We start from the raw sequence: 19,302 nt of genomic DNA, 5'->3' as shown, positions 1-19,302 counted from the left end.
GAGACCATCTCACAAATTGGTAGCAGAGAATGGTTTAAGGCAACGCTTCCAAGTCACGCAAGATGCCTGGAGGTTCAAAGAACCCATTTGAAACGGATGGCAGGAGATCCCCGATTGTGACCAGGAGTCTTCAATCCAGGACGGCAGCCCTGCATCCAGCCCGACGCAAGCTCAGTGCCAGGGACCCCTTCGCATGCCTCCCTACATCTGCAAGCCACAGAGGGAAGCATGGAAGGCTTGCAGTCTACCCAAGACTGCCCAGACGCAGCGGAAGCGGCCCGGCCCAAGACAAGTGCCGCGTGGGCCAGATGACTGAACAGGAACACGAGGAACTGCTCTTAAAGTTTCTTGCAGCACAAAGGACGTCACAAGCCTCTCCACGGGGGATGCCAGCGCAGGGGGGCTCTGGACTCTGGGTAAGTCCTTCCCCAGCGCCCACGAGGCCCCCTAACATGGCGCCGGCCACCCTGAGTGACCCCGGGACCCCAGAGCTTTTGGCGTGAAATTTCCCGCCAAACTGTGACCTACAGCTTCCGGGGGCAACTGGAAGCAAGATGGCGGCCCCCAGGACACCCACATGGCCTGATATTGATAGGCCTCAGCCAAGCCTCGAGGCCCAGCAATCGGTGGCATCCAGCCCAAGCAGCATGGAAACCCCCTGGTCTTCCCCACCAGAAAGCCTCAAGGCCTATGATAGCATCAAAGCCTGCCCAGCCGTGCCTACTGCAGCAGAGATTGGAGCAACTATCCGGACCCTGGTTGCAGCTCTGGAGGCTAAAACGACTGCAGCCTCAACATCGGGGGTAGCCAGCCTCCCTCGCCAACCCCAGGGGGCTCCCGGAAGAGTTCCAAGGCCTCCAATCCTCTCCCCGGCGCCTAACTGCCGGGAGGGGTCCGACCTGGAGTCTCCCAGCTGCGTCCTGCAACCCCACAGGTCCCCCAGTGAACCCCCGGGCCCTCCAGCCTACTTTTTGCCACCGCCCAGACGCCCTGCTTGCCAGATGGTCTTCGGGGGGGCTCCGGATGAGGCCTCCCCCTCCAGCGCCGTCTTCAGCCGCCTCCAGGGTCTTCAGGACCAGCGATGGGCTCCTCTGGGCAATCCGAGCAATCCAGGCAATCCATGTGCCATCCAGCCCCCATCCTGCGATCTTTGCCCCCCGGTGAGTGTTCCAGTGCCGGGGGGGTTTCAGGAGGAATCTTCGGGGCTGCTGCGGCCTTCAGTCCCTCTTCAAGCCCAAATTCCAGCCTACAGGCCCAGGGCTGGGCCTAGCACAGAAGCAGGAAGAGACACGTCTGCTCTCTCCGTCCCCTGGGCTGAAATGAGCTCTGAGCATGCCCAGTCGGGGCCATCCAAAAATCAGAGAAAAATACCACCACCTACCACCAGAGGGGTCCCTCTTCCATTTGCCTCAATGGAAAGCTCTAAGGTGTATAGGCATGGACAAAGAACTGGAGAAAACTTCTTTCATTCACAGATTTCTCCATCTGCTCCTGCATTCTTAAATAAATTTGAAAAACTGCAACTTGGGGGCGAAAATTTCAGCAGATGGAGTAAAGAAGTGCAGATGTATCTATTAGAGCAAGGGACTCTAGAGATGGTTCTGGACCCCCCCGCCTCTTCCCTGGGGACCCCAAGAAGAGTGGTATCATAGGAAAGCATATACCACTCTACTGAGTTCACTGGATACTAACTTGTACTCCAGCATTCCAGATGGGCTCACAGCTGGTGAAGTTTGGCGGTTATTATACAATTTATTCAACAGCGACAGCATCGGTTCGATCACCAGACTCACAACTGAGTTTTACACCACCAGACTCAGATTTGGAGCTAACATGGCCGAACACCTGGGAAAATTGAAAGCACTCAGGGCAGAACTGATGTCCAGAGACTACCTTGTACCTGAGGCTAACATGGTCGCTGTCATTCTGGCTTCCCTGGACAAAAATTGGAGCAGTTTCATTGTTTCACTGGAGGGGACAACGAAGGAAGCCATGACTCTGTCCTACCTCACAGGGAGGCTCATTGAGGAAGATAGGAGACGAAGAGATGCAGGAGAGTACGCCAGAGTTACCACCCAGCGAACCAGCAGGAGGCACCACAGCTCAGAGCAGGTTAATGCTCTATTTAAGTGTTTCATCTGTGGCTCTGAGGGGCACCTGAAGGACTGCCCCCATCACCAAGGCCCCAAGCGTGGTCCCAATCAAGGAAGGGGCAAGGGGCAAGGTAGGGGGCATGGCGGGGGCAAAGGTAGTGCCAAGGGCAATTTTGTGCATACTTGTCCTCTCACCCCCACCACAAAGGCTGATAGCCCCACTGACTTATGGTTACTGGACTCTGGAGCTTCATCTCACATTACCAATATGAAACAAGGGTTTAAAAGGTTAAAGAAAATTAACTCATCTGTCAAGGTGGCCAATGGTGATAAGGCTTTGGTTGTTGGGGAGGGCACTGTTTCTGTACCCGGGCTGGGAAAAGTTGAAGGGGTATTGCATGCTCCCTCCATTGCCAACAACCTATTAAGCATTATCAAATTATGTGACGATGACAGAGTGGAAGTTTTATTTCGCAAAGGGGGAGGTCATGTCACCCGGAACCAGAGGGTCATTGGAAGTATTGCCATCATAAATGGTTTGCCATACTTCTCCCCTGAGAACCCAGCCACAGAGGATAGTCCACCGGGTGCCACCTCAGAAGGGGCCTGCGCACGGGAAGAGAGAAAGCCCCCATAGCCAGCCCCAAGACTGTCTAAGGAGCGCAAGGCCGAAGCGGTTGCACCCAAGCCACCTCAGCCAGCCCCACAACTTTCCAAGGGCAGTGTGGACAAGAAACCCGAATCTCAGCAGGCACCTACAGCACCGCTCAAGGCAAACAGAGCCAAGAGGGTGTCAGTGGGGAAGCCGCTCCACGATAAGTGTGCCCATCTCTTACACCGAAGATTAGGTCATGCGAGCTTCCCTGTGGTTAAAAAGATGGGAGAGTTTGCTGAGGGAGTCCAGCTCAAGGATTGTGAAGTGTTCCTGGACTGTGCCATCTGTAAGAGGACAAAGAGGAAGGCTGCCCCCATCCCTAAGGTGTCACTGCGTAAGGCCCAATACCCGTACCAACTAGTACATGTTGATTTGGTTGGGCCTTTCACACCATCCCTAGGAAAAAGACAGTATTTTCTCATTGCCATTGACGATTTTTCACGATACAGCCACGTGTATACCCTCACAGAAAAATCCGAAGCCTTTGACGCCATAAAATCACTGTATGACTTTGTAGACACCCAGTATAAGACCAAGATCGCACAACTGCAGAGCGACCGCGGGGCAGAGTTCATGTCCCGAAAATTCCAGGACTGGGTAAGGCGTAAGGGCATCCGCCATTTTCTTACCGCACCATTCACTCCCTCTCAAAATGGCGTGGCAGAGAAAAGAAATGGAATCCTGCAAACTATGATGCGTAGTCTGATTGCGGACGCTGGGGTCGCAGAATCATACTGGGCAGAGGCGGTGCACTACGCCAATTACACCTTAAACCGCACCTGGAGCAGTGTTCTGGACCAGACCCCATATTTCCTGGTCCACGGTAGGAAACCAAGTCTGGGACACTTGCGTGTGTTTGGCTCCTACGCTTGGATGCACATCCCCAAGCAGCTGCGGAAGAAGGGGAGATCTGTGTCCCAGAGACTGAGGTTCTTGGGCTATGCTCCTGGCTCCAAGGCCTACCGTTTCCTGGGAGAAGGGGGCAGGACTGTGACTTCCCAATCTGCCTCCTTCGAAGAGGACTCCAATTGGACCCAGATCCACTCGAATGATCTGAGCCCATATGTCAACCGACCCAGCAAGGACACACCGACCACGACATCACCTGAGACGACCACATACCCTGACACCGACGAAAGTGAGGAACAAGACGAAGATGTCATCCTACCTGGATCAGATGGGGAGGATGAGCCGTGCAGTCCCAAGGGGGAAGACACGCCGTCTTCACCCCCAGCGACGCCTCAGAGACCCGCGGAAGAAAAGGGCGGTGAGTGGCAGAAGGTCAGGAGATCAAAGCGATCCAACAAAGGGATCCCGCCAAAGAGAATCGACATTGGGCACATCGCGTCTGTCAACAGCATTGTGGTCACCCCAAAATCCTTCTCTGACATCCAGGAGCTGCCCATCGAAGAACAGGAGAAATGGCAGCTCGCGATGGAGAAGGAAATGCAGAGCCTAAGAAAGCTCAAGGTCTTCACCCCCCAGCAACCACCAAAGGAGAGGAAAGTCATTGGCACAAGGTGGGTTTACAAGGCGAAACCACTTGCCAATGGCCTCTACCTGTATAAGGCCCGTTTGGTAGCTCAGGGGTTCGCCCAGCGCTACATGGAGGACTACGGGGAGACCTACTCTCCAACCGTCCGGGCAGAGAGCGTCAAGGTCGCCCTCGTAACTGCAGCCGCTCTGGGGGAGGAAGTCTTCCAATTCGACATCCAGACGGCTTACCTCCACGCCAACTTGGACCGGCAGATCTATGTGAGGGCCCCTCCTGGCTACCAGCAGGAAGGGGGAAATACATGGTTGCTCCACAAAGGGTTATATGGCCTTAAGCAGTCGGGGAAACTATGGTACGACTGCCTTAGAAAAAGTTTAGAACGAGTTGGTTTCAGTGCATCCCATGCAGATGAATGTGTTTTCACACGCAACTCAAAGTGTACCACAGAACGGGTGTTAGTTTATGTGGACGACCTCCTATATGTAGGGCCTGACAAGGAAGGGTGTGACGAATTTGCCAAGGCCCTGGGGGAAAAGTTTACCCTGAAATCTTTGGGGCGGGTTGACAAGTACTTGGGTGTGCACATCTTGGCCAATAAAGGGGGGGTTCGCCCTATCTCAGAAAGAAAAGATAGAGGAGTTATTGGCCAAATGCAAAATGGCAGAATCTAACCCAACGCGTAGCCCGATACAAAGTGACTATTACAATCACACTCACAAGGACGGTCCTGAGTTCACAGATAATGGGCTTTACAGATCTGTGATCGGCTCCTTGCTATATATCAGCAATTCGAGCAGGCCTGACATAGCTTTAGCCGTGAATCTACTGTCCAGGCATGTGGAACACCCAAAGGAATTCCACTGGACTGCTGTTAAGAGGGTACTTAGGTACCTCAGGGGCACGACCGATGCTCTCCTTGTGCTGGAACCAGAGTAGGGGAAAACGGCCCAGCTCTCCGCTTACTCAGACGCAGACTGGGCTGGCGACACCAAGAGTAGACGGAGCACCTCTGGTTTCCTCATATTGCTAAATGGCTGTCCTATCCATTGGCATGTTAGGCAGCAAAAATTTGTTTCTTGCTCCATGGCCGAGGCTGAATATGCCAGCCTGTCAGACACGGCCAATGATTTGATTTGGTTCGATGCTCTGATAACGAGCATCTGGGCACCTCCTTCTCTGCCCATCCAAGTTCAAGAAGATAATACGGCTGCAATTGCAATCTCGGGGGCATATGCAGTGGGCTCTAGGTCCCGCCACATAGACATACGCTATAAAAATGTCAGGCAGCTTGCCAAAGAGGGGTTTATACATGTTGAGCATTGTAACACAACTGACTAGATAGCTGATCTGTTCACCAAACCTGTTCCCATTGACCGGCACAACCTTCTGTGTAAGCGTTTGTGTTTGGCCTTCTGAACGTGTATATACATGTATATGACACCTGCTCGCCCCCTCACATACATTCACTGGTCCCTGTCATTGGCTGGCAAGAAGGGGAATTGTTAGATGTTTTGTGCCAGCCATGGCAGTTCCCCAAAAAGGTCATCAGATGGGAGCAAAGAGGCTTCTTTGCTCCCACTGGTGGGTCAGGTGTCCCCGGCCCCTGCAGCCCCATTGGCGAGAGAGTTTTATGGTTAGGGAGGGGCTGAGACCCCCCATAAATACCTCTGCTCAAGGGGCTGCTCTCAGCTTGCTCTGTTCTCTTTGTTCTCTCTTCTGCTTGCTTGCTTGCTGATCTACTGAGCTCAACCCAGGCATGGATGCCTCCATGCCAGGGAACTCTTTCTATTTACTTTATCGTTAAATAAAGCTTTGAATGATTGCATTCCTGCGTGATGCCTTTTACTTGGAAGCACCTTAACGAACATCAACCTCATGAGACCATCTCACAGTTACACAAAGGAATCAAGTGATTTCACACGAGCCCACAGAACAGCAGGGACTGTGGAAGGAGGCCCATCCGTGGGCAAGGGACCCTCTCAGGGAGGGAGGCAACTGTGCACAGGAGTGGGGAGGGGGTCTCCACAGAGGGGCCAAGGCATCCCCTCCTCTAGGCCGGCCAGCGAGGCTCTGCCTGTTTGCTATGGGGAGAGACCCATCCAGCACAGCTCTTCCTCTGAACTGGCATCAGCTCGCCGTCCCAAGTGGCTCTCATGCTGCCCCCACCACAACGCGTGTCCCCCTCGCTTACCCAGGCTGATCTCTTCCTCCATAGTTCCTTGGAAGAGTGGAAAGGAAAAAACACGGGTCAGACGTGGCCCCAGTGTGTCCAGTGGGGCAGAGAGAGCCGGCTGCCCCCCCCCCGGTCCTTCGGACCCTGAAACCGCAGCCTGGTCCTCCACCCCTTCAAGGCTGCTCTGGACCATCCCCCCAGCTAAGGGAGGGGGTCTGAGATGCTCTGAAGGGAGCCAGGAAGAAAGGAGGGGCAGGGAGGGAGGGGGAGCAGAAAGCAAGTGGAGGACCCTTCTTGCGCCCTTCTTGCGTGGATCCCGGGAGGCTTTCCCTCCGGGGGGATTCGGGGAGATGCAGGGAGCGGCCGCGTCTGCCGGCGATTCCCGGGATCCTAGCTTCGGCTGCCGGGATCGAAGGGTCTGATCCTCGCCCGCTTCTGCCCCTCCAAGCTGTCCCTCCCACCCACCCCCACCCCAATCTCCAGCTCAGTGTTTCCCCTGGGCAGATCCCCCCTCCTCCTCCCCACCTGCGCTTTTGCGGAAGGACTCCCTGGGTCTCCTCTGTCCCCCTCCCCCGCACTTCGCTCAGCACCTCCCCTTGTTCGGATTTTTCCCCCCACCCCTGGTCTGCCCCTCCCCAGCCTGGCCAGGAAAGACCCCCCCCGACCCTCCTCACCCCCTCCAGACTCAGCGCTTCTACCTGGGCAGGGCGCCCCACCCACCTCCCCCACTCACCTGCCTGCCATGGAAGGACCCCCCTGAGCCTCCCACCGCCCTCCCCACTTGCCCTGCAGATGCCCACCCCCTATTCTATTCTAATTCCTCCTCCTCCTTCCCTCCTCTTCCCCATTCTTCACCTCCTCACCTTTTCAGGCCTCCATGTAGGACAGATGCAAGTGACTGCCTTGCTCCATTGACCGAGCCCTACTTGACTCACTGCAGCGCATCGGAATTGGTACTGAAGATTTAGGTGGACATCTTCCAGGGAGAATTGATCCTGAGGACCTTCAGTATGGAGACTTTTCCAATTTTCCTCTCCTGCGATCCGATATTCCACCTGGTACCTGGAGACGGAAGGCTTCCCAACAGCTACTGCATCAATATTGATCTGGAAACTCTTTGGCTGGACTGGTTCAACGTTAGGAGGGGGAGGTCTTCTAAGAGCAGCTTCCAGCTCCTGACGTTCCTTGAGGACCTCCATGGTCAAGGCTAAACTTTTCCTCTCCAGCATTTTTAACGACTCAAAGAAATTCTTCATGCTCTCGGTGCTCATTTCCCAGAACATTTCAGCAGCAGCATTACGGCTTCCTCCGTTTTCTCGGTGAGCGAAGAGGGCGGAATGGTTGAATCTGAACTGCAGAGGGGTTCCCGACTCGTCCCGAGCACACCGCAGGTCAGCCTCCTTGAGGGCCTCCAGGACAGGTGGTGTCCCCCCATCTGAAAAGGTGATCAGGAGTTGGACGTTATCCTTCACGTCTTTTCCCAACATGGACAGAATGGAATCAAAGACACATTTCTGGGCGTGAGCTGGAGGGGCAAGGAAGGCCTGGGCAACCAAGCAGATGGCATCAATGTGGTCAATGCCCCCTGGGGTGGAGAAAAACTCCAAGAGATGCTCCTCAACCAGCTTGTCTTGCTCTGCGTCTCTTGTGCCTCCAAATCCCGGAGTGTCGATTATTGTGAGAGAATAGGGGATCCGGAAACCCTTCCGATGATTCACCACGTAGGCTGTGACTTCAGACGTCCTGCTTCCAGCTTCGCTTCTCTGGATGGTTTCATGAATGAGTTTGAATCGGAAATTATCTCCCCACTGGACACCCAGGATATAATTGATCATCCCGTTGATCAGGGTGGTTTTCCCACACCCTGTTGCTCCCATCACCAGAATCACTTTGTTGGGCACTTCCAAGTTCTCCTCTCCAAGCTGGTACAGGAGACAGGGTGTATCTAAGGGGACTTTCTCCAGAGGAAGGGCGAACACTAATGGCTGTCCGTCCTCCACCAGGGAGCTTTCCTGAAGGAACTGGCGGGCTATGTTGTCTGCATCTTCTTCCTCCATTGACGTGGAGACCTCCACCTCCTCGCTGAGGACACCCAGAGTTCCATTATCACACACGGCGGACACTCGTATTCTATACTTCGTCTGGGGCTTCAGACCTTCGACGGGGTAAAACTCTGTTTTTCTCCCAGTCCTTTTTTCAGTCCACTGGTCGTTCCCATCTCCAGCCTCCACCGTTCTGTACTCCACCTTGTACTCCTTGACCACAACTCCTGAGGCAATGACGCTGGGACTCATCCAGGCCACAGAGATGACAGAAGATGCCACGGTGACCGTTCTTAATTTCTCAGGAGGGCTGGTGGGAAGGGTCTTTATGGGCGGGCTCAGGTCACTGGATTTACTAAGGCCCGGCTTGCAACCAGCAGCGTACTTGAACTGGTACTCTGTGTTTGGAGGCAGATCTTTCAGCAGGAACATCTCCCCGGCGTCCTCTGTCCTCATGGTCTTCCAGTCCTCTTCCCCTGCAATCTTGTACTCTACCAGGTAGCTGGAGATTGTAGCCCTCCCGTATTCAGCGGGCTGAAACTTCAGCTGAATGCTGTCATGTCTCAGTTCGCTGATCAGGAAAGGGAGAGGTTTTGAGGGCAACTCAAAGTTCTTGCTGACCAGCTCTCCGTCTTCATAAAGGTATATTGAGGCTCCTGGGGTGTCCACATCTGGGAGTGAGGCCACGACAAAGCGGACCTTCTCATTCGATCGATTGACACTGAAAAAGTCTTGGATGGATTTGGTAGCTTGGCGAGCATTTCGGGTCCACCCCTTGTTCTCAAACCAGGCCACGTCTTCGTCCTGCCCAGGACTGGATCTTGTGGACTTAGCTGATTCTTCCAAGAATTTCTCCTGAAGCCAGTCCTGTAAGCTCAACAGAAATGGCTCCTTCTTATACAAAGAGGTGAAAATAAAGGCGACCACGTATACATTCTGGGGGTTTAGCACTATCTCCTCCAGCTTGTTCTGAGATGAGATAACTTGCATGTCACTTAGAATCGTCAGGTAACATTTGACAAAGTTCATTTCCCTTTTCTTGGTGACCAGAAATTCAGGGAGCTTTTGACTGTTGAAGGGCGACTGGTTGACGGACAACAAGATGTCCACCAGGGTCGCTTCCTCCTGCCCTCCACCCCGGATGGAAGGCAACGTTCTGGCCAGCTGTTTCTGGAAAGTCTGCCTGTGTTGTTTGCAGAGGTCCTTGAACTGCTTGATCTTCCTCTGGATCTCAGGGAAGGTGTCACAAATGGGATTCTTGGCTAGATCGTTGGTTTGCATCCGGAGTTCGTTGAGGTCCTCCAAGATCTTTTCAGCATCAAAGATCAACGCTAGGCTGATCTCACGGACCATCTTAGCTGCTCTGGTGTCCAGTTTGGTCAGTGGGTAGAGCCAGACCCTCATAGGCACAGCCTTCTCCCCATCTTTCCCTAACATTTTTGGCAGAGTCTCGTAAATTGTCATGGCATCTTGGAAGGTCACTGGATTTTTCTCCAGAGAAAAGTCTCCGTGAAACATGCAACTGAACTTGAAAGCATTCTCTTTCTCCTTCTCGTTTAGCTTCATATCCGCTTGTCCTGTGACGGATATCATCTTCTTGATTGTAACGTGGAGGTCTCCTTCTATATTTTTTACCATTTCTGTTGAAGAATCGTCTCGGTCAAACACAAAGAAAGCCTGGGCTCCGAAGAGGATGGCGGTGACCACGTGGGTGGCCGTGCCATGCTCAAAGACTGCTGGGTAGGAGATATTCTGGATTCCCAGGTGACTCATGGTCAGCTGTTCATACCTGGTGGTGGTTTTGTACAGAACGGTGACTCTGGCTTGTTTCTTGGACTTCTTGGTGTCGTGAAAATATTTGGCTGATCCTCTCACATCAATCAGCCCCCCCAGGACACTGGCCTTGAGCGATGCTGAGATGTCCAGGGCAGAGGCCTTGTCATCAATACTGTCAGATGCAATGATTATAGTTGCTGTATTGGGCTGAGGCCTGGTGGTCAGGTCCTTCTGCAGAGAGCTGTAGTCCCAAAGGGTGACCCCTGCATGGAACAGGAGAAGATCGTGAGATAAATCTGATACTGGATAGAGAAACCCCAGAGATCTCGGACAAGGGGACATCATTTCTCTCAGAGGATAACCTTATTTGTTCTGTCCAGCAATCACCAAGGAAATTGTCTGTTTTGCAAAATACTGCAAAACCCCAAAAAAGTCTTTCGACTGAGGAGAGAGATTTTGTCATTTCCCAAAGCATTTCAGGGAGTTTGGTATGGAAACCCACCCCATGTTTGGTAGTCAGGGCCAGCACTGCTGCATGCTAGGCCAAGGGCTCGATGCACATTCCAGGCAGAAGACGCTGCTCAGCTAGCTGGTACTAGCAGGCCCTGTGTTCAGGATGCCAGCTCTTAAGTGTACTTGGGTTAAGCCTGCGCACTGATGGCAGTGCCTGTCTCCCTCCCTCCCTCCCAGGTTTCCTGCCAGGGATGCCCACCCATCAGCCTCTCCTTTGGTTCCTACCGGGGATGAGGGCATCCTTGCGACAGTCGTACAGCATCCCCAGCTGGAAGGGGTGACCGAGGGCTGAAATCTCGATGGCATTCTCTGCCACGGCCATGCTTGGCACTTGGGTGCTGCTGGTGCTTCTCGTGCCCTGCAAAAGAGAGAGGAACCATCTGGGGGAGGCCGAGACTGACTTATGACTCTGCGAGGGGACGCAGGTGTGGCCTCAAGTCTCCCCCCACCCACTGATGGTAGTCCAGTTTCTGGGATGGCTGAAGAAGGCTCTCTTGCCCAGAGCAGGGCGGCAGGAGCTGCAGTCACAATGCCTAGCTGGTGGATGCGCTGAAGCCGTCAAGAAACCAAAACTGGCAATTCCTCCAGCAAAGATGAGACGGGCGTTTTGAGGAGAGGAGCGAGTTTCCCGGGATTAGGGTCACACCCATGGTGTCAACTGAGGACTCTGCCTGGACTTTGCGATTTTATGATTCTGCAAGCGTCTCCTGCTCGAGCAGGGGGTTGGACTAGAAGACCTCCAAGGCCCCATCCGGCTCTACTCTGATTGATTGGTTGACTGATTGAGAAGGAAGTCACACACGGACATCCCTGCCTTTTTCCTCCTTCCTCCCTCCCTGCTGGAAGGAGCCCTCCAATGTTCGGACTTCAGCCAAGCCACAGCAAGTTTTCAGGGAAGCCAGAACAAGAACCAAAGTTTTTTGTCTCCAGGCAATAACCCCTCCCATCCTCCATTCCCCCCCCCCAGCACAGAGAGCAAAGTCTGATTTCACTGGGAAGATCTTGGAATCTCGCTGGAAAAATTCCTGGGGAGTTTGGTGGGGGGGGGATTGAGATTCCTTTTTTTTATTGAAAAGTTTTACAATACATTTTATCTTTAACAATCCCCCCTCCCTCCGCCCACCCCTTCCTAACCCTCCCTAACCCTCCCCCCTTCCCCCTCCCCCCTCCCCGACTTCCCAGAGCTAAATACAAGGTATAAAAGCAAAAAACAATCATAAACAACCATATGCTAACAACAATAAACTATTAAATCTATCGCACTCTAGCTCATATGAGATGACTACAAGCAATACTAATATCACATAAAAAAGAGAAAAAAAAACTTATTCAAATGCTAAATGAAACTTTTTGGTCCCATATTTGTTCTGGATATAATCAATCCACTTTTTCCACTCCATAATATAACGTTGTTGCGAATGATCTTTCAAATAAGCCGAAATCTTTGCCATTTCTGCCAGGTCAGAAACTTTTAGAGTCCATTCTTCTATAGTCGGGAGTTCCTCCTTCTTCCAATATTGACCTACTAAAAGTCTTGCTGCTGTAATTAAGTTCAACATCAACTTGGTGTCCACAACAGTAGTATCTGTAATTATGCCCAATAAGAACAATTGCGGACAAAACTTTATCCTTTGCTTAAATATCTTCTGCATATTCCACCAGATTTTAATCCAAAAAGCCTTAACCTTTTTACAGGTCCACCATATATGAAAATACGTTGCATCTTCGCCACCACATCTCCAGCATTTAGGTTGATAATTCGGATACATACTTGCAAGCTTTTTAGGATCTAAATGCCACCTATAAAACATTTTGTAAAAGTTCTCTCTTAAGTTTTGAGCTTGTGTAAATTTTACGTTCCTCACCCAAATCTTTTCCCAAGTGTCCATTGTAATAACTTCTTGAATATTCTGAGCCCACTTTATCATACAATCTTTAACAAGTTCTGTTTCTGAGTCAATTTCTATCAATGCAAGATATATCCGTTTGATATGTGCTGGACCCTGATTTCTAATTTGCTTTACCAAATTTTCATCAGTCATTGAGAAACCAATTTTCTGGTCTTCTTTCCACCTGGCCCGCAATTGACCATATTGAAACCAAGTTTGAACAATCTTCTCATCTCGTAGAAGATTATACGGCTTCAAACACCATACGTTCCTTTCCAAACTTAAGATCTCCTTGTACGTAGTCACATCATGTTTGAAGCCAACATTTATGTTTTCTATTGCATGTTTCGGAATTGCCCACAAAGGTATCTTGTAGTTTAACTTATGTCTATACTTTTTCCAAACTCTCAGCAATGCCTGTCTTAAAATATGCACTTTAAACACATTATCTACCTTCTTATCATACAACAAATATGCATGCCAGCCAAATAACAAGTCGTGGCCCTCAAGATTTAATAATCTCCCTTGTGTCAAATTAATCCAATCACTTATCACTGACAACGCAGCAGCTTCATAATATAATTTAAAGTTGGGCATTTTAAGACCACCTCTTTCACGCGTATCCTGCATAATCTTAAGTTTAACTCGTGGCCTTTTCCCTGCCCATACAAATTTATTGATACCCCGTTGCCATTCCTCCAAATTTGAATCTTTTTTAAGAATAGGTATCATTTGAAATAAAAATAGAAATTTAGGCAAGACATTCATTTTCACTGCTGCAATTCTTCCCAGTAAAGACAATTGCAGTTTTTCCCAACTCTCCAATTCTTTTTGAATTTTTCCCCATAGCTTTTCATAATTATTTTTATATAACTTTGCATTTGAGGGTGACAAATACACCCCCAAATATTTAACCCTTTTAACAATCTCGAATCCAGTTAACCCTTCTAAAAGGGCCTTTTGCGATGCTGTCATATTTTTGGCTAATATTTTAGTTTTTTGTACATTAACCTTAAATCCAGAAACCTTCCCATATTGCATTATTATCTCCATCAGGTCAGTTGGGGGGGATTGAGATTCCTAATGGTGTGGGGGCTTTGGATGGTGTCCCCTCCCCTCCTCCCCCTCCCCATTCCAGCTCTCCCCATGTTTGGCTGTCTGGTCAGAATTCAGCAGCCTTCCCGAAAAAGAGCAACCCCTCTCCCCAAATTTCCTGGAATATCTGCCCCCCCACCCAACAACACATATGCATCTCCGTCACATCCGTCACATCCGTCAGGGGTGTCAAACTGCCGGCCCACGGGCTGGAGCGTCATGGAGAAGCCGCACCCACCCCATTTTCAGCAATGGGAAAAAGTTCCGATACGTCACGCGACGTTACGTGACGTCGCAAGTTTGACATGCCTGTGGTAGGGGGTTGGACTAGATCATCTCCAAGGTTCCAACTCCATTCTGATTGACTGATAGAATCCAGACAGGCCATGCAAAGGCAAAGCTCTTTAAGCGGGGAATAGCTGAGAGCTCGCAAGACAACTGTGGCACACCAGAACAAACTATAACACATAATAGTCGGAGAACATCTCATTAACTTTGGAGGCACCTGAGATTATTATTGGAGAGACACCAGAAGCAGTTTGATGGTTAGCTTCCTTAGATATCGAAAGATAACATCTATCCCATTGCAATTCTATGGCACCATGTTATGGAGGTCACCACTGATCTTCTCAGCCTGGGCAATGGAATGGAGGGACTTCCTTTTCTGCCTCTCTCGTCTTCCTTCCTCCTCTCCTTCTGTCTTCCGTTGTCTTCTTTCCTCCCTTCCTCCATCGAACTTTGATTCCACCCACCCATCTTCCTTCCTTCTCTCCCCCTTGTCTTCCTTCCCCCATCCATCTTTCCTTCCTTCCTTCCCTCCCTCTCCCTCATCCTACCTTCCCCCATCCATTTCCTTCCTTCCTTCTCTGCCTCCCTCGTAATCCTTCCTTCTTTGCCTCCCTTGTTTTCCTTCCTTCTCTCCATCCTCTTCCTTCCCTGCTTCTGTCTTCCTTCCTTCTCCTTCCATTCAGCTTCCTTCATCCAACTTTCTTGTTGCTTCCTCCCATCCGTCATTCCTTCTCTCCCTTGTTTTCCTTCCTTCTCTCCATCCTCTTCCTTCCCCAATGTATCTCTTTTCTTCCCTGCTTCCCTCTTCCTTCCTTCTCCTTCCATTCATCTTCCTTCCTTCATCCAACTGTCTTTTCTTGCTTCCTCCCATCCATCAGTCATTCCTTCTCTCCCTTGTCTTCCTTCCTTGCTCCATCCATCCATCCTTCCTTCTCTGCCTCCTTCATCTTCCTTCCTTCCCCATCCGTCCTTCTTTCTTTCCTTCCTTCTCCATCTCCTTCCCTCCCTGTCTTCCTCCTCTCCCTCTCTTCTTGTTTTCCTTCTCTCTCTTTCTTCTTTCCTTCCTTCCCAGACTCCAGAATGGCTCCAAGGGGCTTTACCCTCAAAATAGGAATAGTTTTGTGTGTTTTTTAAAAGAACGAACAGCCCCAATCATCCAACAGGAAACCACTAGGCCCCACAGCCTCGCCCAGTAAAGGCCCAGTTGCAGAATAGGGTCCAGAAGAGGGAGGGGAGAGTTTCCCTCCCCCCCCCCCGCTTTCCCCCCCTCCCGGCCGCCCTTTTGTGCTCGGTCCTCAAAAAGATTTTTTAGTGAGGTACTCCTTCAGTTCATTGTTTACGCTGGACTTTTTTCTCCCCACGGAACGTAAGGAAAAAGTAGCGTTCGTCCAATACACGGTAAATATCACAAAGGGGGGAAAAAAACCCGATTATTTTAGGGAGGAAATCACGAGGGAAATCCTGAGGTAAACGGACGGAGCGCAAAAGGGCGGCCAGGAGGAAAGAGGGGGGAAAAAAAGGCGGGAAAAGAAAGGGGAAACTCCCCCTCCCCCTCCACACCCAGAACGACCAATCCCAGCGCAGATCGCCTCAGGCGGGAGCGCCGGGCCACTCCAGCCAATCGGCTGTAAGTGGGCGCGGCCTGGCTCCCCCTGACGACCTTTCCCTGAAGCGGCTGCCGAACGGAGGGAGCTTCACGGAGTTTGGGAGCGGGGGGGGGGCAGTTTGAGGCGCCCCCCCACCTCCCCCGTGGGTCGTAGTTCCCCCCCCTCGCAGTGGGTTCTCCCTCCCCCAACGGGCCACGTGACTCCCCCCTCCCTCTTCTGCACCCGATTCTGCAACTGGGCCTTCTGCTGGGCGAGGCTGTGGGGGCTACTGGTTGCCTGTTGGGTGATTGGAGCTTTTTTTTTTTCTTTTTAAAGCTGCGTTCCTATTTTTAACATTAAGGAAACCAAGATCGTGGCATCCGGCCCTCTCAATTCCTGGCAAATAGATAGGGAAGAAATGGAGGTTGTGACAGATTTTATTTTCCTGGGCTCCAAGTGTTGTGTCTGTGGGTTCCTTGGATTGAGACTCGGAGACAGGTGTGGGTTAATGGCTTCCTTAATGTGCACAACATGGCAGGACTGCCCCTTCTTCCTCGGTACCCTCTCATAGCTAGCTCTGAGTCCCCTGAAGTCAGCCAAGCCGACCATCTGATCGACAAGCTCAGCGTCCTAACCCACTGAGCCGCCGCGTCCCTTCTTTGTAATATTATGGAAAAGTAAAAAGTTGAGGTTCAACGTTAGTGCTTCCTTCCTACTATAACAGTGGAACTCAAGAAGTCAAGGCCTTTTCGTTTTCCCTTCTCCCCCTCCCCTTTCCCCTCCCCACCGGCTCCTACTACTTGCTTTTATTTATTTATTTATTTTATTTATTTATTTTTATTACATTTATATCCCGCCCTTCTCCGAAGACTCAGGGCGGCTTACAAGCTTAGCAGTAGCCTTCATTCTATGTATATGCCTGCTTGTTAGGGCTTTCACACACACACACCAAGCGGCATTATTACAAAGTCAGCTTATTGCCCCCAACAATCTGGGTCCTCATTTTACCTACCTCGGAAGGATGGAAGGCTGAGTCAACCTTGAGCCTGGTGGGATGCGAACCTGCACTAATTGCAGGCAGCTGGTGTACCAGTTTTGATTTCTTCGGTGGCAGTTTCTCTGCTGAATCGCTTTCCCTTTGCACCGACAATTGTATGATGAATTTATCCCTATTTATTAATACACACTACTACCAGCTGGCTGGTTGGTCCTTCTTCCTCCCTGCCTCCTGAGCTCTCCTTCCACAGTGTAGTAAGAATGCACCCCCCACACACAGTCCCTTCATTGTACTCCTAAACACAGGATTCAAGCAGAACCTTAAATTAAGCCTGTTTGTAGGTAAACAGAAAGAAAAAGAAAGTAAAAGAAAACTTGCTAAAAGCCATAGACAGACTCAAGATAAGGCGGTAAAACTAATTACATTTGTTTAAAGGGATTAAAGGGGACGCGGTTGCTCAGTGGGTTAGGACGCTGAGCTTGTCGATCGGAAGGTTGGCAGTTTGGTGGGTCAAATCCCGAGTGCCGCGTAACAGAGTGAGCGCCTGTTACTCGTCCCAGCTTCTGCCAACCTAGCAGTTCGAAAGAACGTAAAAATGCAAGTAGAAAAATAGGGACCACTCCGGTGGAAAGGGAACAGCGTTCCGTGCGTCTTTGGCGTCTAGTCATGCCGGCCACATGACCACGGAGACGTCCTCGGACAAGCGCTGGCTCTTCGGCTTTGAAACGGAGATGAGCACCGGCCCCTAGAGTCGGAAACGACTAGCACGTGCGGGGAAACCTTTACCTTTACCTAAAGGGATCAAACCTATGGAAGCCAACACTTTGCATTCACAGCTGGCCTTGATGAAACAGACCAACAGAAGACAATTTCGAATGGAGTGGAATGGAATAGAATTTAGAATAGAAATAGAATGAAATTGAGAAGATTAAAGAAGAAAACTCAGAATAGAAGAGCAGAGTAAATAGAAAATACGGAATGGAATAGAATAGAATAGATTGAAAAGAACAGAACAAAAACAGAACAGAATAGAATAGAGCTGGACGGGGAAGGAAAGAAAGATGGATGGGGAAGGAAGGAAGAGAAGAGAGGGAGAGAAGGAAGGAAGGAAAGGGGATGGGGGAAGGGAGGAAAGATGGATGGCGGAAGGAAGACGAGGGAGGCAAGGGAGGGAGGGAGGCAGGGAAGGAGGATGGATGGATGGGAGGAAGCAACAAAAGAAAGTTGGATGGAGGAAGGAAGGAAGGAAGGAAGGAGAGAAGGAAGGAAGCCGAAGGAGGCAGGGAAGGAAAAAGATGGATTCCTTCCTGCCCTGCCTCCCTCGTCTTCCTTCTTTGCCTCCCTCGTTTTCCTTCCTTCCTCCATCCCTTTCCTTCCCTACCTCCATCTTCCGTCTCTCCATCCGTTCTTGTCTTCCTTCCACACGGCAGAGGGGAGCAAATGCCTCTCTCGGTTCCTCGTTGTTCTGTAGCGGGGGGGGGGTGTCCAAAGCCGGCAACTGTGGGACTTGTGGACTTCAACTCCCAGCATGCCCCAGCCAGCCCTGGAGGAGAAGCGCCTCTAAAAGGGCAGGGGTCTTTCACGCTTCCTAAGCTGTGAGAACGACCAGCGGAACAGCTTGCCACCAGAAGTTGCGGGTGCTCCAACCCTGGAGGTTTTTAAAGAAGAGACGGGACAGCCAGTTGTCTGAAATGGTCAAGGGTCTCCTGCTCGAGCAGAGGGCTGGACTAGAGGACCTCCGCGGTCCCTTCCAACTCTTGTTCTCTAAGGGTCTCCCGCTCGAGCAGGGGGCTGGACTAGAGGACCTCCGAGGACCCTTCCAACTCTGTTATTCTGTAAGGGTCTCCAGCTCGAGCAGGGGGCTGGACTAGATGACCTCCGAGGTCCCTTCCAACTCTGTTATTCTGTAAGGATCTCCCGCTCAAGCAGGGGGCTGGACTAGATGACCTCTGAGGTCCCTTCCAACTCTTGTTCTCTAAGGGTCTCCCGCTCGAGCAGCGGGCTGGACTAGATGACCTCCGAGGTCCCTTCCAACTCTTGTTCTCCTGTAAGGGTCTCCCGCTCGAGCAGGGGGCTGGACTAGAGGACCTCCGAGGGCCCTTCCAACTCTGTTATTCTGTAAGGGTCTCCCGCTCGAGCAGGGGGCTGGACTAGAGGACCTCCGAGGGCCCTTCCAGCTCCCTTCTGATCGAGCGAGGTCTTTCCTCTCGCATCCTCTCCGCCTCCTGAGAGACCCTGAGGTTTCTCCCCACCCCCCGCTCGGCTTCCTCCCAGGTGGGCTGGAGCAGCCGCCCTTCCCCCTCCCGTGCTGGGAGCTCCGAAAGCGAAAGTCGGAAGGGAAAGGGAAAGCTGCCAGTTCAGCCGGAGCCTTTCCGAGAAATAGCCTGTTCCAGCTCTATCCTATGCTATCCTAACCTATCCTATCCTAGACCTATCCTATCTTTCCTATCCTATCCTGTCCTGTGTCCTATCCTATACCCTATCCTATATCATATCCTATATCATATCTCATAGCCTGTAGCCTATCCTATTCTATATCCTATCTTTCCTATCCTATCCTGTGTCCTATCCTATACCCTATCCTATCTCCTATCCTATATATCTTCTATCCTATCCTATATCCTATCTTTCCTATCCTATCCTATCCTATCCTATCCTGTCTCCTATCCTATCTCATATCTCCTATCCTATCTCCTATCC

The 19,302-nt window shown here is 51.2% G+C and overlaps 1 long non-coding RNA gene across 1 annotated transcript in view; it reads left to right on the top strand.

Moving 5' to 3' along the window:
• The window catches only part of LOC308678092, a 400,336-nt gene that overhangs the window by 29,060 nt on the left and 351,974 nt on the right, over positions 1-19,302 (top strand). The window lies entirely within an intron of this gene.

Source organism: Vipera berus, assembly GCF_964194415.1.
Source record: "Vipera berus genome assembly, chromosome: Z".
NCBI classification, from domain to species: domain Eukaryota; kingdom Metazoa; phylum Chordata; class Lepidosauria; order Squamata; family Viperidae; genus Vipera; species Vipera berus.
The sequence above is the reverse complement of the archived record's forward strand: the minus strand, read 5'-3'. Positions and strand labels throughout refer to the sequence as shown.